This window comes from Cricetulus griseus, chromosome 5 (assembly GCF_003668045.3).
Source record: "Cricetulus griseus strain 17A/GY chromosome 5, alternate assembly CriGri-PICRH-1.0, whole genome shotgun sequence".
Lineage (NCBI taxonomy): Eukaryota > Metazoa > Chordata > Mammalia > Rodentia > Cricetidae > Cricetulus > Cricetulus griseus.
Genome location: NC_048598.1, coordinates 73,727,559 through 73,750,488, shown reverse-complemented (window position 1 = coordinate 73,750,488; position 22,930 = coordinate 73,727,559).

Here is a 22,930-nt window from a genome sequence, read left to right as displayed (position 1 = left end):
ACTTGTCACTCAAGCACCTGGGAGAACTGATTACTCTGACCATACACAATACCTGCATACCTGCAGTCCAATGTTTATATGTATTTGCAACATATGAGAGAGAGATTATATATAATTTAAAATGAAAATGTTTGGGTCGGGCATTGGTGGCACATGCCTTTAATCCCAGAACTCAGGAGGCAGAGGCAGGAGGATCTCTGTGAGTTCAAGGCCAGTCTGGTCTCCAGAGTCAGTGCCAGAATACACTCCAAAAGTACACAGAGAAACCCTGTCCCGAAAAACCAAAATAAATAAATAAATAAAAGTGTTTGCATGGCTTTCAATGCAGATGTAAGACCAATATTACATTTCAATGAGTAAGTCATGTTACAGAAGTGCTTTCCTCTGCATCTCTATCTGTTCTTTCTCTTAAGACTCTGGCAATCAGGAATGGGTAAGACAAATGTCTAAGAAAGCAGAGAAAAGCAGCTGAGAATATGTCTCTGTGGGCAGGAGTACTTTCAATGCAAGCATGAGGACTCCTGTTTGGATCAAAGTACCTTACCCATATAAAAATCTAGTGCACCTATAGACCACTCTCTAACTGTAAAACTGTAGAAGTGGAGACAGGATGATTACTCAAGCTTCCTGGCTGCCAGCTTTGCTCCAAGTTCTGTGAAATATCTCATCTCAAAGAAGTTAAGTAGTAAGTACAAGAGCAGGACACTTTCAGCCTCTGTATAAACTCACAGATGTGCAGATCTGATATATATATATATATATATATATATATATATATATATATATCCGCACCATCCATGTGAACATGCACCGACATACACAAGAGGAAAAAATAAATAAAAGAAACTGCATAAACTAAGGAAACAAACCTCTCTTTGGGACATTTATTTTTTAAATAACCCATAGATCACACATAGGTATAAGAAACCATGGTTATTCATTTGTCACCCTGTCTATAAAACTAATGGTAGGTACTGTGTTTGGGAACATGGTTGAGTCTGACACTGAATATGATGTTTTATATTTATTGTTTATCATTTTTCATTCACATAAAATACTCTGCAAAATAATGAGAAAGCAGGCAGTGTTCTGGATGGAAAAGGCTCATGTCCCTCACAAATTTTTCTGATTTTCATTGTCTGGAGAACCCTGACCAATGGTGCATCTTTACAAATATCTACAAGAGGGAGTGTACACCATTTGTGAAGGGAAGTAATTTGCCAGGAATGAAGCAATATTTTTTTTAAAAAATGAAAAACCAAGTTCATCTGCCTCACCTTCAATGCCAGTCAACAACCTTCTGCTTTCTAGCTCTATTATGGAATTGAAAGAGGAAATATTTGTATGCTCTGTTGATACTAGAGTTGTCAGGTAAAGTATGGGCTCTTGTACAATAACACCTGAGAGCCACTCATCCTCAATAGGCCAATTAAATAGACAAAGTGACAAAGAAAACCAGGAAAAAAAGGAGAGAAGTGAAGAAGTTCAGTGGCCCTGTAGTTCATATTTCAGGTCTTAGCATGAGTCTAAGTTTTATATAGAAAAGATTCTATATAAGTAAGACTCAAGAAAGATTCAAAACTATACAGCTCCAGTCAAGGTGTGACTCCATTCTTTTCTGCAAGAGTAAAACAACAAGCCAGCATGGTGTGAATTCTCTTTTCCATGAACAAGCTTCCTTCTAACTCGCCCCAGAGTTCAAGTCTTGTCCTTCACCCAGCAGATATTTCCAGGGTAATTCCAGTGTCTTGGGGTCCATTGCTTCAACAGTCTGATGGCCAAATGAAGGCACCAGCATCTTTCCTCACAACAGCTTTATTCCTGCCAGGACAGTTGCACTTGATGTGATAAACTGTGGAACTTACAATGATTTCAGCTGCACTAAAGCAAATGTAACCTTATGACATAGGGAATTTTTAAATTAACATCTGGAGTCAGCTAGAGAGAAAAATGAAATCAACAGGAAGCTTTAAAAATGCCCAACTGAGTGAGTTATCTCAGCAAATGGACAAATATCAAGTACAGTAATCATGAGTGTGTGTCTGGTTGAAGTCTAACCTAAGAGCCTTGAAGCAAATGGAAGCATAGGAATTGGTTTAGTTGTCATTCAAGTAGCGAAATCAGAATCAAACACACATATCTGTTAGTATAATTCAAAATTCAGCCTCTGACTAGAGCAAGAGGCCTGACTTGGACAGAAATAGGCAGAATGCATTCCTTTTGTAACAATTACAGCTCACTGGGTCAAGTTCAGCTGGGCTAAAGAAGACCTTTGCAAGCTACAATGCTTGGAGCCACTATTTCAATACATGAACAATGAGGAAGACTAAAGAATGCTGTAAGCACTAAACTTTAACATCCCCAAACTGTGACTTAACCTCACATTGCTCCAGTCCTAACCCTGCCTGTAGTGACCTCACTGCACTCTTCTTATTCATAGGGACTTTCTTCAACACTCAAATTTGTTATGTTTATAGCCCCTTCAGAACTCAAGTATTCATGGTATGAAGACATCAGCATGAGAATTTGTGCTCTGGAAACCCTGACTTGGGCATTCCTCCTACTTTCCTCAGGCTAGATTGAGTAAGAGTCCAATGAGTCTCAACATATGCCAGATTACACCATTCTAAATTTGTCCATTTCTAGCAATGTTGGGTTTGGGGCGGAGGGGATGGGCCAGTTGGCAAAATGCTTTCTTCTCAAGTAGGAGGACATGGGCTTAATTCCAAGAGTCTCTGTTAAAAATAAATAATGTTCTGTCAGTGTACACCTGTAATGCCAGTACTGAGGAGGAGGAGATGGAAGGTCACTGGGATTAGCTTGCCAGAAATTCTAGCCCTATTGGTGAGCTTCACTTTAGTGAGAAGCCTTGTCTCAAGAAAAGGTAGACCATGACAGGGAAACATTGGATGTCAACTTTTGTCTCCATTCTCCCTTACACATGCATATGTAGACACAATCACATTCATGCAATACATATTCACCAATAAATTATTTTAAGATAATTAAATAGAAAAGAAATGCTATATCTTTAGAGACATTGGTTAATACAAGTAAAATTGAATGAAAATTCAAAGAAAATTAGAAAATTAATTAAAGAAGTTCTGAAGTGACCCTTTGGCAAAAATACATATTTCAAAAAGGCAATAGGTATTTTCTAAGTGGACAAACATGTCTACTTTTCACACATGGTGGACAGCTAAGAAAATGCATATGTGATAGATAGTTAAGGAAATGAACACATTGGTAGGCAGCCAGGAAGTCTTCAGTTGCTGGAGAATGCTCAGCAGTTAAGAGATTGATTCCTAGCACTCACAGCAGGCCACCCAAAACTGACTGTAAAGCCATCCTGGAGACCCACATGTACATACCAACACACTGACACACATATATAAACATATAAAAATAAAGTAAGTATTCTCTTAAAAAAAAAAGATGTAGTGCACTATTTGTGTTTAATAGTGTGAGTCTGTACATGAATACTACTCTTAAATTATAACTTCATATTGATTAACTTTGCCAGATTCCTAGAGTGTTGGTAAAATAGAATCTATGTTACAATTTTATTTTTCTCACAGATTACATATCCAATAATTTCTAGATACTGTTAATCTTGACTGTTCATATTTTTATATTCTTGGAACTAAAATAACAGATTGCTACATTCAGCATTAAATGACAACATATTATTCTACTGACTTGACTTCAGTAATTGACCCAAATACAGGAGAATTCTAAAAGAAAACAATCAAGAAATCCAAGAATTCATGATTACTACTTTCTCCAATGTATTGAAAATGGACAGATAAAGAGAAAACTTTGAAAAACTCAGATTTAAATCTCCAAGTTATCACCTACTAATTCATTCTATAATGAGGAAGGTGTACACCACCTTAAGACACAGAGTGAGACTAAATATCAATGAATCATACATCAAAAATTACAGGGTTGATTCAAAGAGTATTTTAGTGGTATTGAAAAATAGCTTCAAGTGTGGGTGCTTCACCAAAGACTGACTATGTCACTGACCAACAACTTTATCATTCCTCTGACTTTATATGTGTATTTGTTGGTCTCCATGTGTGTATGAGTGTGCATGTGTATGCATCTTATGAATATCACTCATATTTGTCAGTTTTAATTATCAACTTCATACAACCTATGATCAACTGAAAAGTAGTTTTTCTTTTTTTTTTGTTAAGTCAATATCATGTTTTGTAGTTCTAGCCATCCTATAGCTCAATATATAGATGAGACTACCTTCAAATACAGTGTTGCACCTACCAGTGTACTGGGTCCTGGGATCAAGTCATGTGCCACCACACCCAGGTTTAGAAAACAGCCAAATTATCTAGATCAGTTTGGCCTATGTACATGAATATGTGGGGTTGTCTTCATTATTAATTGATGTAAAAAGATCCATTCTTTCATTGGTGGCACCATTCCCTAGGCAGGAGGCTCCCGAATAGTATTTAGCTGAGCAGAAACCAGCAAGCAAGTAAGGATCCATACCTTTGTCTTGTTTCTTTTCTTGGCTGTGGATATAATGTATAAGTGTCTGACTTGACTTCCCTGAATTAAAAGATTTTGCTGGAATTTTAAATCAAATAAACCTTTTTTTTTCCTTACATTGTTTTTGCTTTGGTATTTGTCACATAAAAAGAATAAATCTAGGACAATCTTTTTTTTATTATTAGCCTAACTTCTTAAAGAAGAAGAATTCCAAGCTTGCTGTTTAGTTTTCTCTCCTGATACTCTGATACAACACTCTGACAAAAATTAAGGAAGAGCAGGTTCTTTATCTCACAGTTCAAAGTATAAAAGTCAAGGTAATAGGAGATCACATAACAGTAAAGAAATAAAGGTGATGAGTGTTGCTTAGCTGGCTTTTTCTACTTGTACATTCTACCATCTCATTGAAAGGAATGGTACAACCACAGTGAGTGTACCAACACAATTATTATAAAAAATTTAATATCCCACAGACACAACAAGAGACCTGATTCCTGCTGAGCCTAGATTCTATCAATTTGATAATCAACTTAACATCAAGTGTGGGTGCTTCCTCTATCAATTTAACATCAACTTCAACTCTTGATTAGTGCCTTAACATGGCTTTTATGCAGATCTGTCAACAGTCTTTTGGCTTATATTCAACAATATATTTCCATATTTTACAGTGTCAGAAAATATACAGCAATTATCATACTGACATAACCACAGTCACAAACCCCATACATATTATTATACAATAATTGTTTGCTTTTGTTGACATGCAAGATGGGAAGAAAATTAACGAAAGCAACACAGTGGAAACCTGATGTGTGCTAAATAAAGAATGAAAACATTAATTCTAGCTTATAGAATAAACTAAGAGGATGAGTAACCAGAAAAATTCCATATTGCAGTGTGACTTCTCCTGTGTATATAAAAACAATGTCAGTCCCCCATATAGGGAATCAAAGGCAGAATAAATTCATTATTCCAACAAAGTAAAACTTCGAAAACCAGCAAGTTTACTGGCTTTACTTAACTGTGTATGTGAGATCCTAAGGCCACTGTATCAATGAAGAACACACTGTTGGTCTTAGAAAGGCCCTGATGCAAGGCCTAGTGCAATTTCCTGAGCCTGGCTAGAGTTTGGCAACCTAACTCAGCAAAACTGCCACTGCCCAGCTACTGCTGGTATGTCGAGATATTATTGGCTCTTACACCAAACCCCATCCTGAGGTCCCCACCTACTTTCTCAACTCTATATGAGGGCATGACTGTTACAATAAAGAGAGACTCTGCTTCTACAAGTCTCATGACTCACTGTGTGGTTCTCTCTGGTGACTAGGAGGGGGATCTTGGTCATCAACACTCAACATCCCTCTCAGCCCCAGGAAGTGACCAGCTGGACTGGCCATTCCCATAGTTCTGACTGCTGGAGGACCCAGCAACACACCTATCCTAGTTGGTAGGTAATCATGAAAACTGTATTTCTTCTTCTGAATGATTTGCAGGTTGTTGGATGGATGAAAGCTTATCTTGGAGATAAGCATCTCTTTTCCCTTATATTCTCTCTCCCTAGGATCTTCTATTGTTTTGAAAATCTTGTTAGTTTCAGTGTTCTCAGACTTGTGAGGTGTGATGGTTATTCTTTGTTGTCAACCTGACTACATCTAGAATTAACTATATTCAAAAAATGGAATGTACACCAGTGAGAGATAGTTTTGCTTAGTTTGAAATACTTGTAGTCCAGACCCTTGAGGCAGGAAGACATGTGCCTGTGATCCCAATGTTAAATCAGGAAGATACACCTTTAATCTGGGTCACTTCTTCTTCTAGGAGTGTATATAAGGACATTGGAGAAGGAGGCCTTTGCTCTTTGCCTACTTGTCCTCACCTTGCTAATGCATCCTTTCCTCTACTGGCATTAGAGCCTACTTTTTTCAGAAATCCAGCAAATACTGAAGACCAGATGAGATATCCAGTCTTATGGACTGAGAAACTACAGGATTGTTGGACATTCCATTCACAGCCAAAAACTGTTGGATTATCTGGGTTGCAGCTTTTAAGTCATCCCAATAAATCCCATAAGCACTGTTACTAGTGCAACCCTGACTGATATGTGAAGATAGCATACTTCCTGAACCTCCTGTGTTTACTGCATTACCACCATATGGGGATGTTTTGATTCAGAGGAAACTGATGCAGAATACAGTGTTTATAAATAAATATGAGATATCTATTAAATTCTGACTTTTCTAATAAATCTTGAATTCAAATAAGCACATGGCTATGTTTTGATAGAAGAGTAATAATAAATAGTCCTATACTACACCAAGTTACAAACATAAAAGAAAATCTTTCACATGTGTGTAAAAGGTCATGAAAAGTAATTTAAATGGAGTTGGGAGAAGCTCATATGTCAAGGGACATGCTCCATGGACAGAGAAATCCTGCTTGGGTTGCTGGAACCCAGGTAAATACAAGGTACACATTGTGATCTCCTTAGAAGACAGAGACAGGACTCTCCAAGAAGAATATTCAAGGTCTGGGTTAAACCGAGAGACCTGCCACATGAGTGAGATAAAGAGAACTACTAAGGAAGGAAGATACTTGAAAATAACAGCCAGTGTCTAGATGCATGTGGCTCCATGTAAACATATCACCACACAAATGCACAACACAACACACATGGACACACATATACAATAAATACACACATAAGTAAATAAATAAATAAATAAAAGCAAATCAATTATAATAGAACATGCAAACATCAAATTTCTTTTTATATTAAAAACCTCAATGAAGAAGTTTCCATGTGAATGTACAAGTTTGTTGGTTATAAAAACAGACACTAGAAGCAGCATCAGCATGTATAAGTTCTTAATCTGATGATCTTTGGCACTGAGAGCCCAATTAGTATTTGTTTTTGCTTCTTTTATATTTTTAATTTTCTTCCTTCATAGCTTTCTAACTCAGTAGGGAAATAAAAAGGGTGTGTTTAGGAAGTGATTTCCATTAACATTTTAAAACATTTCCCTGAGTAGAAAAGAAAATTACCCATTGCAAGGGCAGCATGGGGGTTAACGTCATGTTAAATTGGATTTCAATACGGCTTCCCCATTTTATAGATGTCAGAACTAGGGTGTATTAAGAAGCATCATTTTTCCCAATCTATTCTGCATAGTTTAAGGAAAGAGAGTGATATACAAAAGCTTTGAGTTCGATAGAGATATTTGGTTCAACATGTTGACTTGTGAACATTGTTATAAATGAGTGGTAAATAAGCAAGAAAAAAAGGATGCTAGAAAGTTTGACGGTATTTTCACACAGACAGACTCACCAAAGCATGAGTGACCATCAGCATTTACTCAATAAGATCACATCATGACCATACTGTAGGGGATGCTGTAGCCATGCCTGCTTAGGGGCTGGCTACAGGTGTGCCTGACCACACCTCTGAGGGCATGGTCAAGTTGATGTAGAGTGAAGGATATTCAGGTGGCAGGTTTCTGGTTTCAATTTCACTTTCAGGTTGCTGCATGGGTTGCTACCTTGCCCACTGGTTAGGTTGCTCTGTAAGTAAGGCTTTTACCTATTAAAATTCCTTGTATTTTTACCTGGCTCTGTATTGGAAATTTCACGCAATATCTGGTTGTGAGAAGTGGGATATTGTAAACTTAGGCTCCATTTGGGACAGCCTGTGGGTCTCACCAGGAGGGAGGCCTAGGATACGTAAGTGCCCTCTCTGCACGGTGCTCCTGGCTCACAGCCGACCCCGCTGCACCACAAAAGCACATTCCAGCTGCTGCTGAGCTGCTCAGAACTGTCCACTTAGCTGGGAGAGTTCCACAGACGTCCCCAAGCTTACTGTCGCAGTTTCTACCTGCAGGCACCGGACTGGCTCAGATTGCAGCTTACTCAAGCCTGGAGGCCTCCTGCCCTTAGCTGAGTAGGCCTTGGCTTTCAGCAGGGTCTGCCGCTTCCACTTCCCACAACAACCAGAAAGCTGTGTCTCTTTCAGTGGTTATGGCCGCAAGGCCGTATACTCTCTAAGATAAGCGCATCTGCCTTTGTGACCTCTCTCCACTGCTACCACCATCTTGCCTAACTGACCACTGACAAATTCCACCCAGACTAACTGAACGCCTGTGCCACCTGCTGGTCAAAGAGTAAACATCAGGAATAATCATGGTGGAATATTTATTATTTGCTAAAATTGGTAATATTTTTGCTTATTACTTGAATTCAATGTTTGAGGAGGATGCTAATCTGCCAATTACCGACCTATATGCAGTAATGTCAGTTATATTGCTGGTACAGATAATATTACTAGCCAGCGGTCTCAGGAACAGGGACAAGGATAACCTTGCCACCTACTTACAGGAAATAACAGCTGTACACAATGAGGTTTTGGAGAACAGATTAGGTCAGGCCCCAGTTGTGCAGCAAGTGGATCCAAAATTGGATGTTAAGCTTGGCTCTGTGTCCAAAACGCTAAAGAAAGAGTTGTCTGTTACCCACTGTGAGATGCAGCATATGTATGATAAGATAAACACAGAGAGATCCTCCACTGTCTGAATCATTAGAGGCTAGGCTGTCAGAGGACCATGACAAACTAAAGAATATCTGTAACCAGCTAGAAACTCAGATAGGCTCAGAGACCCAGAAACTAGATGCAAAGTTGCAAAATACCCAGGAGAGTGCTGAAGAATTGGACAATGCCATTCAATCAATTATTGAAACATCTAAGATAGCAGATCACAAATTTGAGTCTAGATTTGAATGTTTGGAGGATAATTTACTGTACAGGGCTGACAGATAGGTTCATATGGTTGATTGCTGAGGACTCCAAATCAGCAAATCATGACCTTGAATCTAAACTCCAATAACTAGAAGGCAGTTTCCATACCACCCAGAAGCTTTCTAAGCATGACCATATTAAAGATCTAGAAAAACACGTAGAGGAGCAGTTAGAGCAATTTACAGATTCACTAATATGCTTGGAATGTTTTATGACTAAGGAGATTGAAACTTTTCATGAGGATATCATTACTAGGCTTAAAGATCATTGGGATGCCTCAGAGGCAGAATCACTCCAATCTGAGGCAACTACTCCACCCAGGTATCATGACTATTCCCTTAAGGTTGTAGCTCATATGCCATTAGTCTACTCAGATACTATGGTAGAAAAGCCAGCTTCTAAGAAACACCCTAATGGACAGATGGCTTATGTATGGCAACCTATACAGCTGAAGGATCTTAAGAATATAAAAGTATCATTTGTCTCATATGGTCTCCATAGCCCATTCGTAAAACAGCTATTACATTCATGGAAAACGTTTAACAGGGATCACCTACAGATTGGGAATGCTTTGAGCAGCGACATTTGAGAATTCATGCGAACTCCAATGGAGGCCATTGGTCAGGGAGGAAGAAAGCTCCTTGAGCATCAAGGCATAAAGGAAGGTTTTGAAGCCCCTCTAGATAAGATTCTTGGTGAGGGTACTTTTGCTAACCCACAGGCTCAGGCTGAATATGATGACCATATACTGTCCCTATGCAGGAAGGCAGCATTAAACACCTGGGATAATGTCTGTGAGCCAGGAGAACACCTAGAAGCTTATAACAGAATAGAACAGGGACCTACATGTGGAGAGCTGCGATGCACTGCACCTTAAAGATGGTGCCGGTTTCCGCCTTCCACCATCCTGAGAGTGAGCGCTCTCTGGAATAAACAACTCCTTATTTGGCTTGGTCTAAGATTCTAACTTGCATCAGCAAATGCGAGCCTATCCGCCTTAGCCACGTGGCATTCTGGGGTTGGCTGGCAAGAGTACTTTTAAGCTGTGGGCTGGCTTTCCCCAGGGTCAGAAGATTGTTTAAGTGTACTGAGTAAACTGCTTAAGGAAGAGTCTCTGCATTGCATCTTCCTTGCTGGTCGAGGCAGTCATGACAAGTGGTGGCCCATATGGGGAATTCCTCCTCTGAAGAGTCTCAGAACCTTCTGCAGCCAGGGCAGTGCACTGGTAAGTCCCAGTGGGATAAAGAGGGATAAAATTAAGGGCCCGTGAAGAGGGCAGAAAATCTATGGACTGAGACAAGAGCAGTGATAAAGTTTCCTTTCTCTGTAGGTAAAGAGAAAGGGAAAAAAAAAAAAAAAAAAAACGAACAACGACTAGAGCGGTGATAAAGTTTTCCTTTCTCCGTAGATAAAGAGAAAAAGGGGGGGGAATTTTGTGCTGTGCTAAATATGGGCGCATCGATCTCGCACCCAATTTTTGTGGCCCTAAATGAGTTGCTTCGCTCGAATGGCTTAAAACTAAAACGAAGCACCCTAGATAATTTTTTAGAGCAGGTGGACATAATAGCACCCTGGTTTGCAAACACTGGAGAGCTTACAGTCCCTTCATGGGAAAAATTGGGAAGGGACCTAGATTTTGCTTGGGAACAGGGGACACTGAAGCCGTGTGTCTGTTCTATCTGGAGATTAGTGAGAGGCTGCCTGGAGGACAAGAGATGCAGTGAGGCAGTTGAACAGGGACAGGCCGCTCTTGACTCCCTTCAGGAGGGACTTATGGCATTACTGCATCCTTCATTGTGGCTCTGGTTGAGTCCCTTGCCAGGCTTTGTATGAATGTATAATGCAGGGGTTTTCCCACACCTTTATACCACCAATTGAAGTTTAAAAGAATATCTCAGTTTCTATTACAGAATTGGTCATCTGAGTTTAAAGACACCATGAGAGAACTCAGGATGGCTATCGTGCATGTGAATTCCGCCCTAATAGACCTATCCCTTGTGAGCAGCCTGACTTCCTGGTTGAACTCCTCCATGGATCATTTGAAAGAGTGGGCTGGCATGGGAGTGTTAGCAGGCCTCTTGCTTATGGTCTCCCTGGTCTGCCTGTGGTTTATATGCAGGATTAGGGCTACGCAAAAGCACGATGCAGCTATGATTATTCAAGCCTTTACTCCATAGAGGCAGGGCAGTCCCCCCAGGCCTGGTTGGCCACTATTAAGAACTAAAATGCTCTCTTAAGCAGGGTGCGAGGCCAAGCACTGTACGAGGGTTTGCTTGTATGCGGCTAGGCTGCCCTCGGAAGACAAGCCCGATTGCATGAAGGTTGTACCCAAGATCCTTCCCCTGGGAAAATAGGTATGGAATGGGATTGGGTCACCACAGGCGTAGAGTTTGTGGGTATCACCAATACATTATCCCATGTTTGCACACCAGGGATTGGGCCTCTATCTTCACCCTCTCTGTTTTTTAATAAAGAAGGGGGAACTGTGGAGCGCTGGTCGACGTGGTTGCGACACCTACAGAACAGTTTCAGGACTTCTTACAAAGGCTAACTAGGGCAGTAGAATTACAGGTAACAGATCTGGAAACAAGACAATCAATTATATGTACAATAGCTTATGAAAATGCAAACCCAATATGCAAAAGAATGCTTTTGCCTTTAAAGATCAGATCAGCTCTGCTAGAAGAATGGGTTTTGCATGCATCCAACATTGACTATAATGTGTGGAGGTTGGGTAGGAGAAGCCATCTCGAAAGGTTTAAAAAGGCAACAGGAGCTTAAAAGTTCTAGAGGTGCATATGCAGTGGCTTGGGTAGGAGAAGCACCTTACAGAGGTCAACATAAGTACCAAGAGGCTAGAGGTTACCACTACTATGAACCAGAACCTTGGGTAGGAAGACCCTTCCCCAGGAGACCACGAAGGCGCCAGGAACCTAGATGTTTCAGCTGTGGTAGAATGGGACATATTAAGAGAAATTGTAGACAAATGAATTCTAACCATGCCTCAAATGGAAAACCACTGCCTTCTAGATTGTGTAGAAGATGTGGTAAGGGCAGACACTCGACCAGTGAATATAGATCGACAAGGGACATCGTTAAGACCTGTTAAGGCTGGATAAACCTAAGGGGGGGATCAAGAAGGCCCCCACATCGAGAAAGGTCTTGCCATTCCCAGTAGCAGTGGAAGACAATCTCTCACAGGACAAATAGTTCTTTGCCTATTGTGAAAAATGATCTGCTCAAGATGGTAGTTTGAATAGTGATGAAGAATCAAATGTGAATGGACAAACTGAGAAACACATATTTTGGCAAACTTCTATTAATGATAGAAGGCCTCAGTTGAAAGTGAAAGTTAATAATAAAGTTATTTCTGGCTTAGTAGACACTGGGTGTGTGTGTGACTATTATTACCCAAAAGTCTTGACCTCAGAAATTGCCTCTTAGAGAGGTGAATTAGAATTTTTAGGAATTGGAACTCTATTTAGAGTTCGACAGAGTGTTAACTCAGTGGTCTTCATTGGACTGGAAAGACAGAAAGGGAGACGGAAAACATACATGGCAGATGTACCTATAAATCTCTGGGGTCATGATCTCATACAGCAATGGAATACTCAGATTAATATTCTTTCATTGTCAGATACAAATTATGTACAATCTTTACACAGTAGAAAATATTTGGTAAGAAGCTATGGAAAATGGTTACCAACCATGCAGGCTGTACAGAAACTAGGTACAAATGAAAGACCTTCAGAGGAGCCAAAGGCCCTGCCATTGAAGTGGCTTACAGATGAAACGGTTTGGGACTGACAATGGCCTATGACTTCTGAGAAGCTAGAGGCTTTAGAAAACTTAGTACATGAACAGCTAGAGGCTTTAGAAAAGTTAGTACATGAACATCTAGAGGCTGGACACATAGAGGAATCTACCAGCCCTTGGAATTCTCCTTGGAATTTGTTATCAAAAAGAAGTCAGGTAAGTGGAGAATGCCGACAGACCTGAGAGCCATAAATAAGGGAATTAAACCAATGGGCAAAGGCCTTCTGATTTGATTCTAAAGGGCAAATTAAGACTCTGTCAACTGACTGGAAAATATCCAGCAGAAATTATAGTACCTTTAACTAATGGGGAAATTTCCTCCTTATGGAAGGATAATGAATATTGGCAAATAGTTCTTACTGAATTTTTGGGAATAATTAGCAAAAATTATCACCAAAATGACAGAATTAAATTAATAAAAAAGACAGTCTGGATTCTTCCACATATTGTAAGACAAACTCCCATTTCTGGAGTTCTTACCATCTTCACTGATGCCAACAAATCAGGTAAGGCTGGTTACAAAGCAGGTGAGGTAAGTAAAGTAGTTCAAAGTCGTATACATCTGTACAAAAGGCAGAATTATATGCAATTCTCATGGTATTTATGGATTTTACGGAACCTCTTAATATAGTTAGTGATTCTCAATATGCAGAGAGAGTCCTGTTATACATTGAGACTGCAGAATTCGTTCCTGAAAACACAGAATTAACTTCATTGTTTATATAATTACAGGAAACAATCAGAAACAGAAGTAATCCTATATACATTACACATGTCAGATACCATAAGGTATCCCACTAGCTCAAGGCAATGACAAGATTGATCATTTATTAATTGGTAGCATGCTACAAGCCTCAGAATTTCATCAGAAACATCATGTAAATAGCAAAAGTTTGAAAAAGGACTTATCCATTACTTGGCAACAAACCAAGGAGATAGTGAGAAACTGTTCTACTTGTTCTTCTTATAATCAAACTCCATTGCCAGCAGGTTGTAATCCTGAGGGCATTTGGAGAAATGAGGTTTGCCAAATGGATGTCTTTCACTTTGCAGAATTAGTAAATTTGAAATATGTGCATCATACTATAGACACATACTCAGGGTTCCCGTTGGCTACTGGTCTTAACTCTGAAAAAGCTATCACCTGCTAGAGGAAATAGCAGTTATGGATATAACTGCACAAATAAAAACTGACAATGCTCCAGCATATGTCTCCACAAAATTAGCACAGTTTTTCAAATATTATAACATAAAGCATGTTACCAGTATACCGCACGATCCTATGGAACAAGCAGTGGTTGAGAGATCAAATAGAACACTTAAGGAGATGCTCCACAGACAGGCTTGGAAAGCAAAATCCCCCAAGCATAGGTTGCATAATGCTTTATTAACACTAAAATTTCTTAATGCCAATGAGAAAGGACAGACAGCTGCAGAAAGTCACTGGACTTTGGAGAAAATTGCTAAACTGAATCATCCGGTATACTTCAAAGATGTACTATCCTCTGTATGGAAATGAGGACATGTGTTATGACCGGGTAAGGCATTGGTTTCCACAGGAGAAGAAAAACTTTGGATACCATCAAAGCTGATCAAGATTCGAGTTGAAAAGGAAAAAACTCTCGACGAGTAAAAATGACAAGTATTCTACTAAGGTATATCTTATAAACTAAATAGAAACCTCCCAAAGGAAAGGGAAGTGTTTTGCTTTTATCTTCACAGGAAAACTCATCTCCAGAATTCCAAGAACGCTGCATGGGTAGATACTTAAGAAGCAAAGATAGCTAAAACCATCAAACAAATGGAACCTGCCATATAGTAAACATCACAGCTGTCTCTCAGAGAACTCTATTTCTCTTTATTTCCTAGCCCCTATTCAATTAAACCAATGCTGGATTTAGAGTGGAGTTGTCTTTCCTCCTCTAAAATCCAAGCACATTGTTTAACTAAAATTTAGAGTTTCTGTATTGTGTCAAGAAGCCAATTGATGTAATACAGAATAAGAGAAGAATTTGTAGACTGTCTTTGTCTTTTCTTGGCTTTTTCTTTCAAGGTGTATACCCTCTCATAATTGTTATGCTCCCACGGTTGCCTTTTACACTATGCGTACATACACAAGCAGACATTTCTCTGCTAACTGTTTATGTTTGAATCCCACACAACCAGTGAAGACCTGCCTGACAGCAATCCCTGTATGTCCTGGAAAGAAAGTGGGCCACACCTCCTCTACTGCACTCAATCCAACTTGCTCCATTTCAACTGACACTCTGGCCAGAGCTTCGGGTACTGACTTCAGTCAAGTTGAGGATTTCAAGTGAGATCTTCAATCAAGCCAATCCCATCTAACATGGACTGGATACAATCCTTTCAAGACTTTCACTATACTAACATTTTCTTCCTACAGGACCCCACCAGGATGTTGTCATCCCATTTCAGCAGGAAGTAACTTGAAGATAGGTATGCCCCCCTTCCCCCATTGTTGTCACTTAGGATAGTGTATATACCTAGTTAGGGATAGCTTCCTATTGTTTATGGTTTGGATTGGAAGGAGGTGTTCAGGTTTGGACACCTCTTTCAGATGACTTTAGGGTTTAGTCAAAATAGATAGTTAGGATGTGACATAAGCAGATTGTTGTGTCTTCTTATATTTCACCTTTATGATGTACTAGATTTTGTGTTCATGGACTGGTTTTTTTCCTGTAGAGGGATTGATTTGTTCTCCTGTTCAGGTATTGGATTTTGTGTTCAGTTGGTCAGGGGCAGATTTGGCTCTGGAGTAAGGGTCATGTTGTGCTTCTTTCACTGGCACATTTTAGCCTTTTAGCCCCATATTCAGGGCCAAGGTGTAATTTTTTCATTGGTTCTGCTTTCAGGGCCAGGGTTGGTTTCTTAGTTTGGCTCTGGATTCAGAGCCATGATGGGTAATTTTCCCCAGCTCTGGATTCAGGGCCCAGTTTTGTTTGTTTCACTGGCTCAAGTTTGAGGGCCTGGGTGGGTTTCTTTTGTTGGTCCTTTTATCCTACACTCAGAACAACAGAAAAAAAAGAGAATCAACTCTAGTAAATTATACTCTGACCTCTGCAAACACATTGTGGTATGCATAAGACTAAATTCATTCGCCCACATACAAAACTCACACTCAGAAACACACATACCTCACATCTAAACACACCTCATATGCACACATCACACACACACACACACACACACACACACACACACACCATGAATTTATAAACTTGAGGACAGTGGGATTTCTTAGTTTGTACCTGCTGCCAAGCTTCGTGGCTCATGTTCATTTCCCAGGATTCTCATCATGAAGTGGTGAGAACCAGCTCACATAATTTGTCCTCTCAGTTTACTACTGATGCCATAGGACCTATTTTAATGCACATATTCACACTTGAAAACAAAATAAGTAAATATATCTTTTAAAGTTTAAATAAGACTAACAGAAGAATCAGAGATATGACTACAGTTGGTTACAACTGAGTCACTCAGTTTACAGAATAAGCGTCCATTTACAATGTCCATATAAGTGTCCTTCTAAGTGTCCATTGACAGATGTAATACGCAGGGAAATAATTTTTGGTGCATGTTCACAATGATCATTTATTCCTCCATAAGGGGAATAGAATTATATCATTTGCAAGAAAGTTCAACTGGATATTAGATTGAGTGAAATATGTCAAACTCACAGGACAAATATTTAATGAATTCCCACACATGTATGCCGTAGATTTTATACAGACATATATATATAAACACACACACTCACACAAATACACATGCACATATATTTCTTTTGCTTTCATGTACATGTATATGAAAGAAAGAAAGTAAATTTGGCAAGAAAGGGTACTAGCAGGAATAAGGAGTAAGAGAAGACTGAGGTTGAATGAGGTTAAAATTATATTTTAGGAAAACATTTTCATAGACCGATAAAAATTTACAATGAATATACACCAGTAAAAGCATAGGTTATTAATGATAAAGAGAGGAATGGGTGCAATAGTACATTTTCAGCAAAGGGATACTTCCTTTCAACAAGTCACTCATTCTGATGAGCATCTATAATATGTAAGATTTCAGAGTGGAGCCAGTGCAATCACAACACATGACAGGGGAGAGGTGGACTACTCCTGCTCCCTATGAAGCTTATCAAAGAACAGACAGTTTCATCAAGACAACTTATCACCTTTGACTTACTAGAATGGAGACACTACTGTGAATCTGTAAAAGCTGATACTATTTAGAGCACAAAGAGGAATTTGAAGATAAGAAATGGAGAAAGTAAAGTCTCTTTCACTATGACAAAGGCCTTTTCTCCTCAAAATAAGCAATGAATCAGATGGGTGTGTTAGAGTCCAGGAGAGTCAGCCGTCACCAAAGCCAGGTACAGTACTGGATCCAAAATTATTTAGCCACAAACTGGAAGAATGAGTCTCATCAACATGAGGTTGAAGTTTACCATACCAACCTGAGGGTGATATCATTATATGAACCCATGTTCAGCATTCAATGATCCTCACTAGAAACAAGTCACTGGGACATGCCAGAAACAAAAGTGTGGCTCTTAAATTGGATGAGGTCAAACTTCTTCCCTTAGAAAATGAGTAAAATTTACATATAGAAGATGAGGGCTCATTCAAGATAATGAAAAATTACAGATTTTTGTGACAAATTCCAAATAGTCTACCCTTGTTAGGATGGGTTTAACTTCCCAACCAGCTAGTATTAGGCTTGGACATCTGTATTATAGAATCGCATTCCACAAATGGGCAGAAGTTGGAAGACAGGAATACAGTCCAGTGGGATCGTGTCATTGCTTCATGACACTTTTGAAAAACAGTGAAATTTGAAGATTCTTGTTGATAAAAAGCAGAACTAAAAACTACTTGTATATGAGGATAGCACCACAAATTCTGAATTGTTTTCTATATATGGTAGGAATATTAAACTTAAGGAAAAATATTTGTGAGACTTACAGGATGGTTTACCAGATAAAGATACTTGTCACCAAGTATGAATTTCTGATTGCAATTACCTTGGCTCATGTGGTAGAGAGACTGAATCCCATGAATTGTTCATGAAACTGCTAAATAAATGAATTAATTGATGTAATTGGAAACTGAAATAAAATTGATTTTTTAAAAAGAAATACATTTGTTATTTCTATACACAGATGGTAAATTTGAAATACATGTATTGCAATTTTGTCTCTTCACATATACTGCAAACAAAAGAAATTAAAAAAATGCTAAATAAATCATCTATACTTCTACACTACAAAGAAATATACAAATAAATTTTAGTGTTCCAAAATTTACTCAGATGCTATTTAATTGAGAGATCAGACATGAATAGGTTCAAAAGTGTAGAGAACAAAAAAAAATCTATGCTGGATTTGATAGGAGTCCTAAGAAGACACTGACTATAATGTCATATGGTTATTTCATGCATGATTTATCCTCCCATTGGAAAGAGCATATTCAGAATTACTGGGGCTAAGAATTAAGATGCTAGTAGAGTAAAGGGCAGCATTATTCAATTAAATATAATTAAAAGCAAGTAACAAAGAAATTCATAGACTAGCCAATATATACAGATGTAGAAAGGAAAATTAGAATATAAAGTTTAAAGTACTCACAAAAAGTAATTTTAATCAAGAAATAAGAATAATGAATCTGCAAAGAGATATATGTGAAATGGAGTGCATCAATTGTAAGAAAAGTACTTCAGAAGAAGTAACTTGTTGGTTTATTTTATTTTATTTACTTTTAGGTACTCTGTGAGGTTTTTTGTTACCCTTTTCATAGGGAATATGACAAGGTGAGATGGTACAATGGGTAAGAATGCTTGCCACACAAATTTGAGGATCTGAACTCAGATCCTAAGGGCCTGTATAAAAGGCCAAATAAAGCAATGCACACCCATAACTCCAGCATTTAGGGAGTAAGACACAGGAGGTTATCTGGGACTTGAAGGCTGCCAGCCTAGTTCCAGACATTTTCTCAAGAGAATAAAGTGGACTCACAGAGCAAGACACCAAATATTCATTTGTCCTTCATAGTCAACCATGTGTACATATGCTACACCCAAACACACATACCAACACCATTACTACTGCATCTTTACCTCCATTACTACCACCACCAAAATTAAACCTAGCTCAATGTGTTATGCCATGTTTGGTGGCACCCGTGAGAAGCCTGCCCCTTTCTGAACAGAGATTGAGGAGAGGTGGCTTGGGTGTGAGCAACAGAGTGGAGATGGGAGGAGGGAAAACTGGTTAGGATGCAAAATAAATGAAAAACATAATTAATAAATTTAAATAAACGTTTTCTATAAGAAGCAAAAATCAGAGCATCAATTGTCAAGTTAGAGGCCCGGACATAGGGAGAAAGTGGGAACATCAGCCGCTGAGCTGAGCAAGTGGCCCAGAAGCCAGAAGGGGAGGGGGTGAATCAATTGCCAAGCAAGAGGCCCCGAAGCAGGTAAAGAAAGAGCATCAGAGACCGAATGAGAGGCCAAGAAGAGGACATGAAATCAGGAGAGAGTGTGTCAAGTGAGAGACCCAGAATCATCAACAACAGAAGCCACCAGAAGATAATCGACCACTAGAGCTTCAGTCTCAGCCTGGATTGTATCTAGAGGAATGATCACTGGAGCTTCAGCACTGCCTGCATCTGGAGGAGTGACCGCTGAAATATTGGTCCCAACTGTGCCTGCACAAAGAGGAGCAATAAGCTGAGCCTTGGACCCATGTACACCTGGAGGATCAATCACAGGAATCTCAGGCCTGCCTGCACCTGAAGGAGTATTCAACAGAGTCACACACACCAACTAACAAGTTGGAGAATGAGAGAACCCCTGATGCACAGGCTTCACATGTACCAATTGAAGTAAGAGATGGTTATACAAGTAGGTATGAATACACTCAAAACACAAAGAACAATACAACAACACCAGAAACTAGAGGTTCTACAGCAATAAGAACTGAACATCCCAAAGCAGAATCAAATGACATTAAAAATAACTTAATGAAGATAATTGAGACCCTTGAGAAAATGAAAATTTTCCTTAAAGAAATATAGGAAATGACAAAAAAAAAATAGAAGAGATCAACAAAGCCCTTAAAGAAAGCCAATAAAAAACAATCAAGCAGGTGAAGGAAATGGTTCAAAACTTGAAAACTGAAATAGAGGCAATAAAGAAAACAAAAATCAAGGGAATGCAGGAAATGGAAGATCTAAATAAATAATCAGGAATTACAGATGTAAGCATAAACAACAGAACACAATGGATCTTAGGGACTGAAGAAACAATGGAGGACAATAGATTCATTGGTCAAAAAATGTTATATCAAACAAATTCTTAATACAAAATATCCAGAAAACCTGGGATACTATGAAAAGACCCAACCTAAGAATAATAGGGATAGAAGAAAGAAAAGAAGTCCAGTTCAAAGGGTCAGAGAATATAGTCAACAAAATCATAGAAGGAAACTTTCCCAACCTAAATGAAGACATACCCATGAAAGTACAAGAAGCTAACAGAACACCAAAGAGATTGGCCAATAAAAAGTCCCCTCATCATATAATAATTAAAACACTAAAGATAAAAATTAAAGAAAGAATATTAAGGGCTGCAAAGAAAAAAGGCCAAGTAACATGTGAAGGCAGACCTGTAGAATTACACCCAACTTCTCAGTGGAAACAATGAAACCCAGAGGGTTTTGGTCAAGCATTATACAGACACCAAGAAACCATAGATGCCAGCCCATACTACTATAACCAGCAAAACTTTCAATTGCCATAGATGGAGAAAACAAAATGTTTCATGAAAACCAAACAGATTTAAACAGTAAGAACCCCTGACCAAAGTGGGAGCCTGGGGTGGGGGGAAGAGAACAAGAGGACTGAGACAGGGAAGGAATAGAGGAGGACAAGAAAGGAGATGCCTTGGTAGAGGGAGACAGTACAGGTTTAGGGAGAGGTCTGGCACAGGAAAAATGTTAGGGGATTCACAGGGATGATGCCAACTATGAATCCAGGCAGTGGTGGAGATGATGGCATTGATGCACTTCCCCTATAATGATATTGATTCCTACCTTGGTTACCATTCCTGGCACCCTCATCCTGTAGTTGTTCAAAGCAGAAACAGGCACCCACAGCTAAGCACTGAACCATACTACTGGAATCCAGTTGTGGAGAGGGAGGAGGGGTGAGCAAAGGAGCCAAGACAGGGCTGGAGATACCCACAGAAACAGGGGACCTGACCTATTGAGAGCATGGAGACACTAATCATAAAGCTTGTGAAACAGCATTGGACCAAACCAAGCCCTCTGAATGTGGGTGTCATCTAGGAGGCCAAGACAGTCTATGGAACCTCTAACAGTGGAGCCAGTCTTTATCCCTAGAACACAAATGGACTTTGGGAGCCCATTCCATATGGAGGGATATTATTTCAGTCCAGATACAGCAAGCAGAGCCTAGGTCCTCCACCAAATGATATGATGGACTCTGAAGGACTCCGTGGGTGGCCTCACTCTCCCTGGGTAGGAGTTGGGTGGGTTGGGGGTGTTGGTGGGGAACATGGGAGGATGGGAGGGCAAGGGAATGGGGGACAGATATGTAAATATGAGTAGTAATTAAAGAATTAATAAAAATATTTGCAATAAAAAGATCAACAAATCAAAAACAATACCTATCCACAAATCTAGCCCTACAGAAAGTACAGGAAGGAAACCTTCAACCCAAGAAAGTTAACTACATCTACACAAACACAAGCAATAGATAACCCCATACCAGAAAATCCTTAGGAGAAACACAAACCCAATACCACCACAAACAACAAAAACAAAACCCCAAAATAAGAAGAACTAACATTCACTTATCATTATTATCCCTTAATATCAATGGACTCAGTTCACCTATAGAAAGACACAGACTAACAGATTAGACATAAAAATAATATCCATTCTTCTGCTGCATACAAGAAATTCTCCTCTATAAAGACAGACATTACCTCAGAGTAAAGGGTTGGGAAATATCTTCCAATCAAATGGACTGAAGAAACAACCTGGTGTAGCTATCCTAACATAAAACAAAGTAGCTTCAAATTAAATTTAGTGAAAAGAGATGAAATTGGTCATTTTATATTCATCACAGGAAAAATCCATCAAAAAGGAGTCTCAATTATGAACATCTATGCCCCCAAAACAAGGGCACTATCATTTGTAAAAGAAACATTACCAAAATTTAAATCACACATCAAGCCCCACACACTAGTAGTGAGAGACTTCAGCCCTCCACTCTCAACAAGACAGGTCTCCTAGACAAAACCTTAACAGAGAAATAAGTGAACTAAAAGACATTATTACTCAAATGGGCCAAAAAGATATCCGTATAACATTCTAATTAAAAACAGAAGAGTATACCTTCTTCTCATCACTCCATGAAACATTCTCCAAATTTGACCATATACTTAGTAACAAGGCAAATGTCAACAGAAACACAAAAAACCTCCCTGTATCACATCAGCATGGCTTGAAGTTAGAATTAAACAATAGCACTGATTGCAGAAAGTTTATAAACTCATGGAAACTAAACAATGCTCAACTGAATCACCACTGGGCAAAGGAAGAAATGAAAGACTCCCTAAATTTTAATGAAAATGACAGCATAAGGTACCAAACTTATGGAACACAATTAAAGCAGTGATAAATGCCTACATGAAAAAGTTAGAGAAATCCAACACTACCAAATTAACAGAACTGAAAACTAAAGAACAAAAATTATGAGCAGTAGGAGT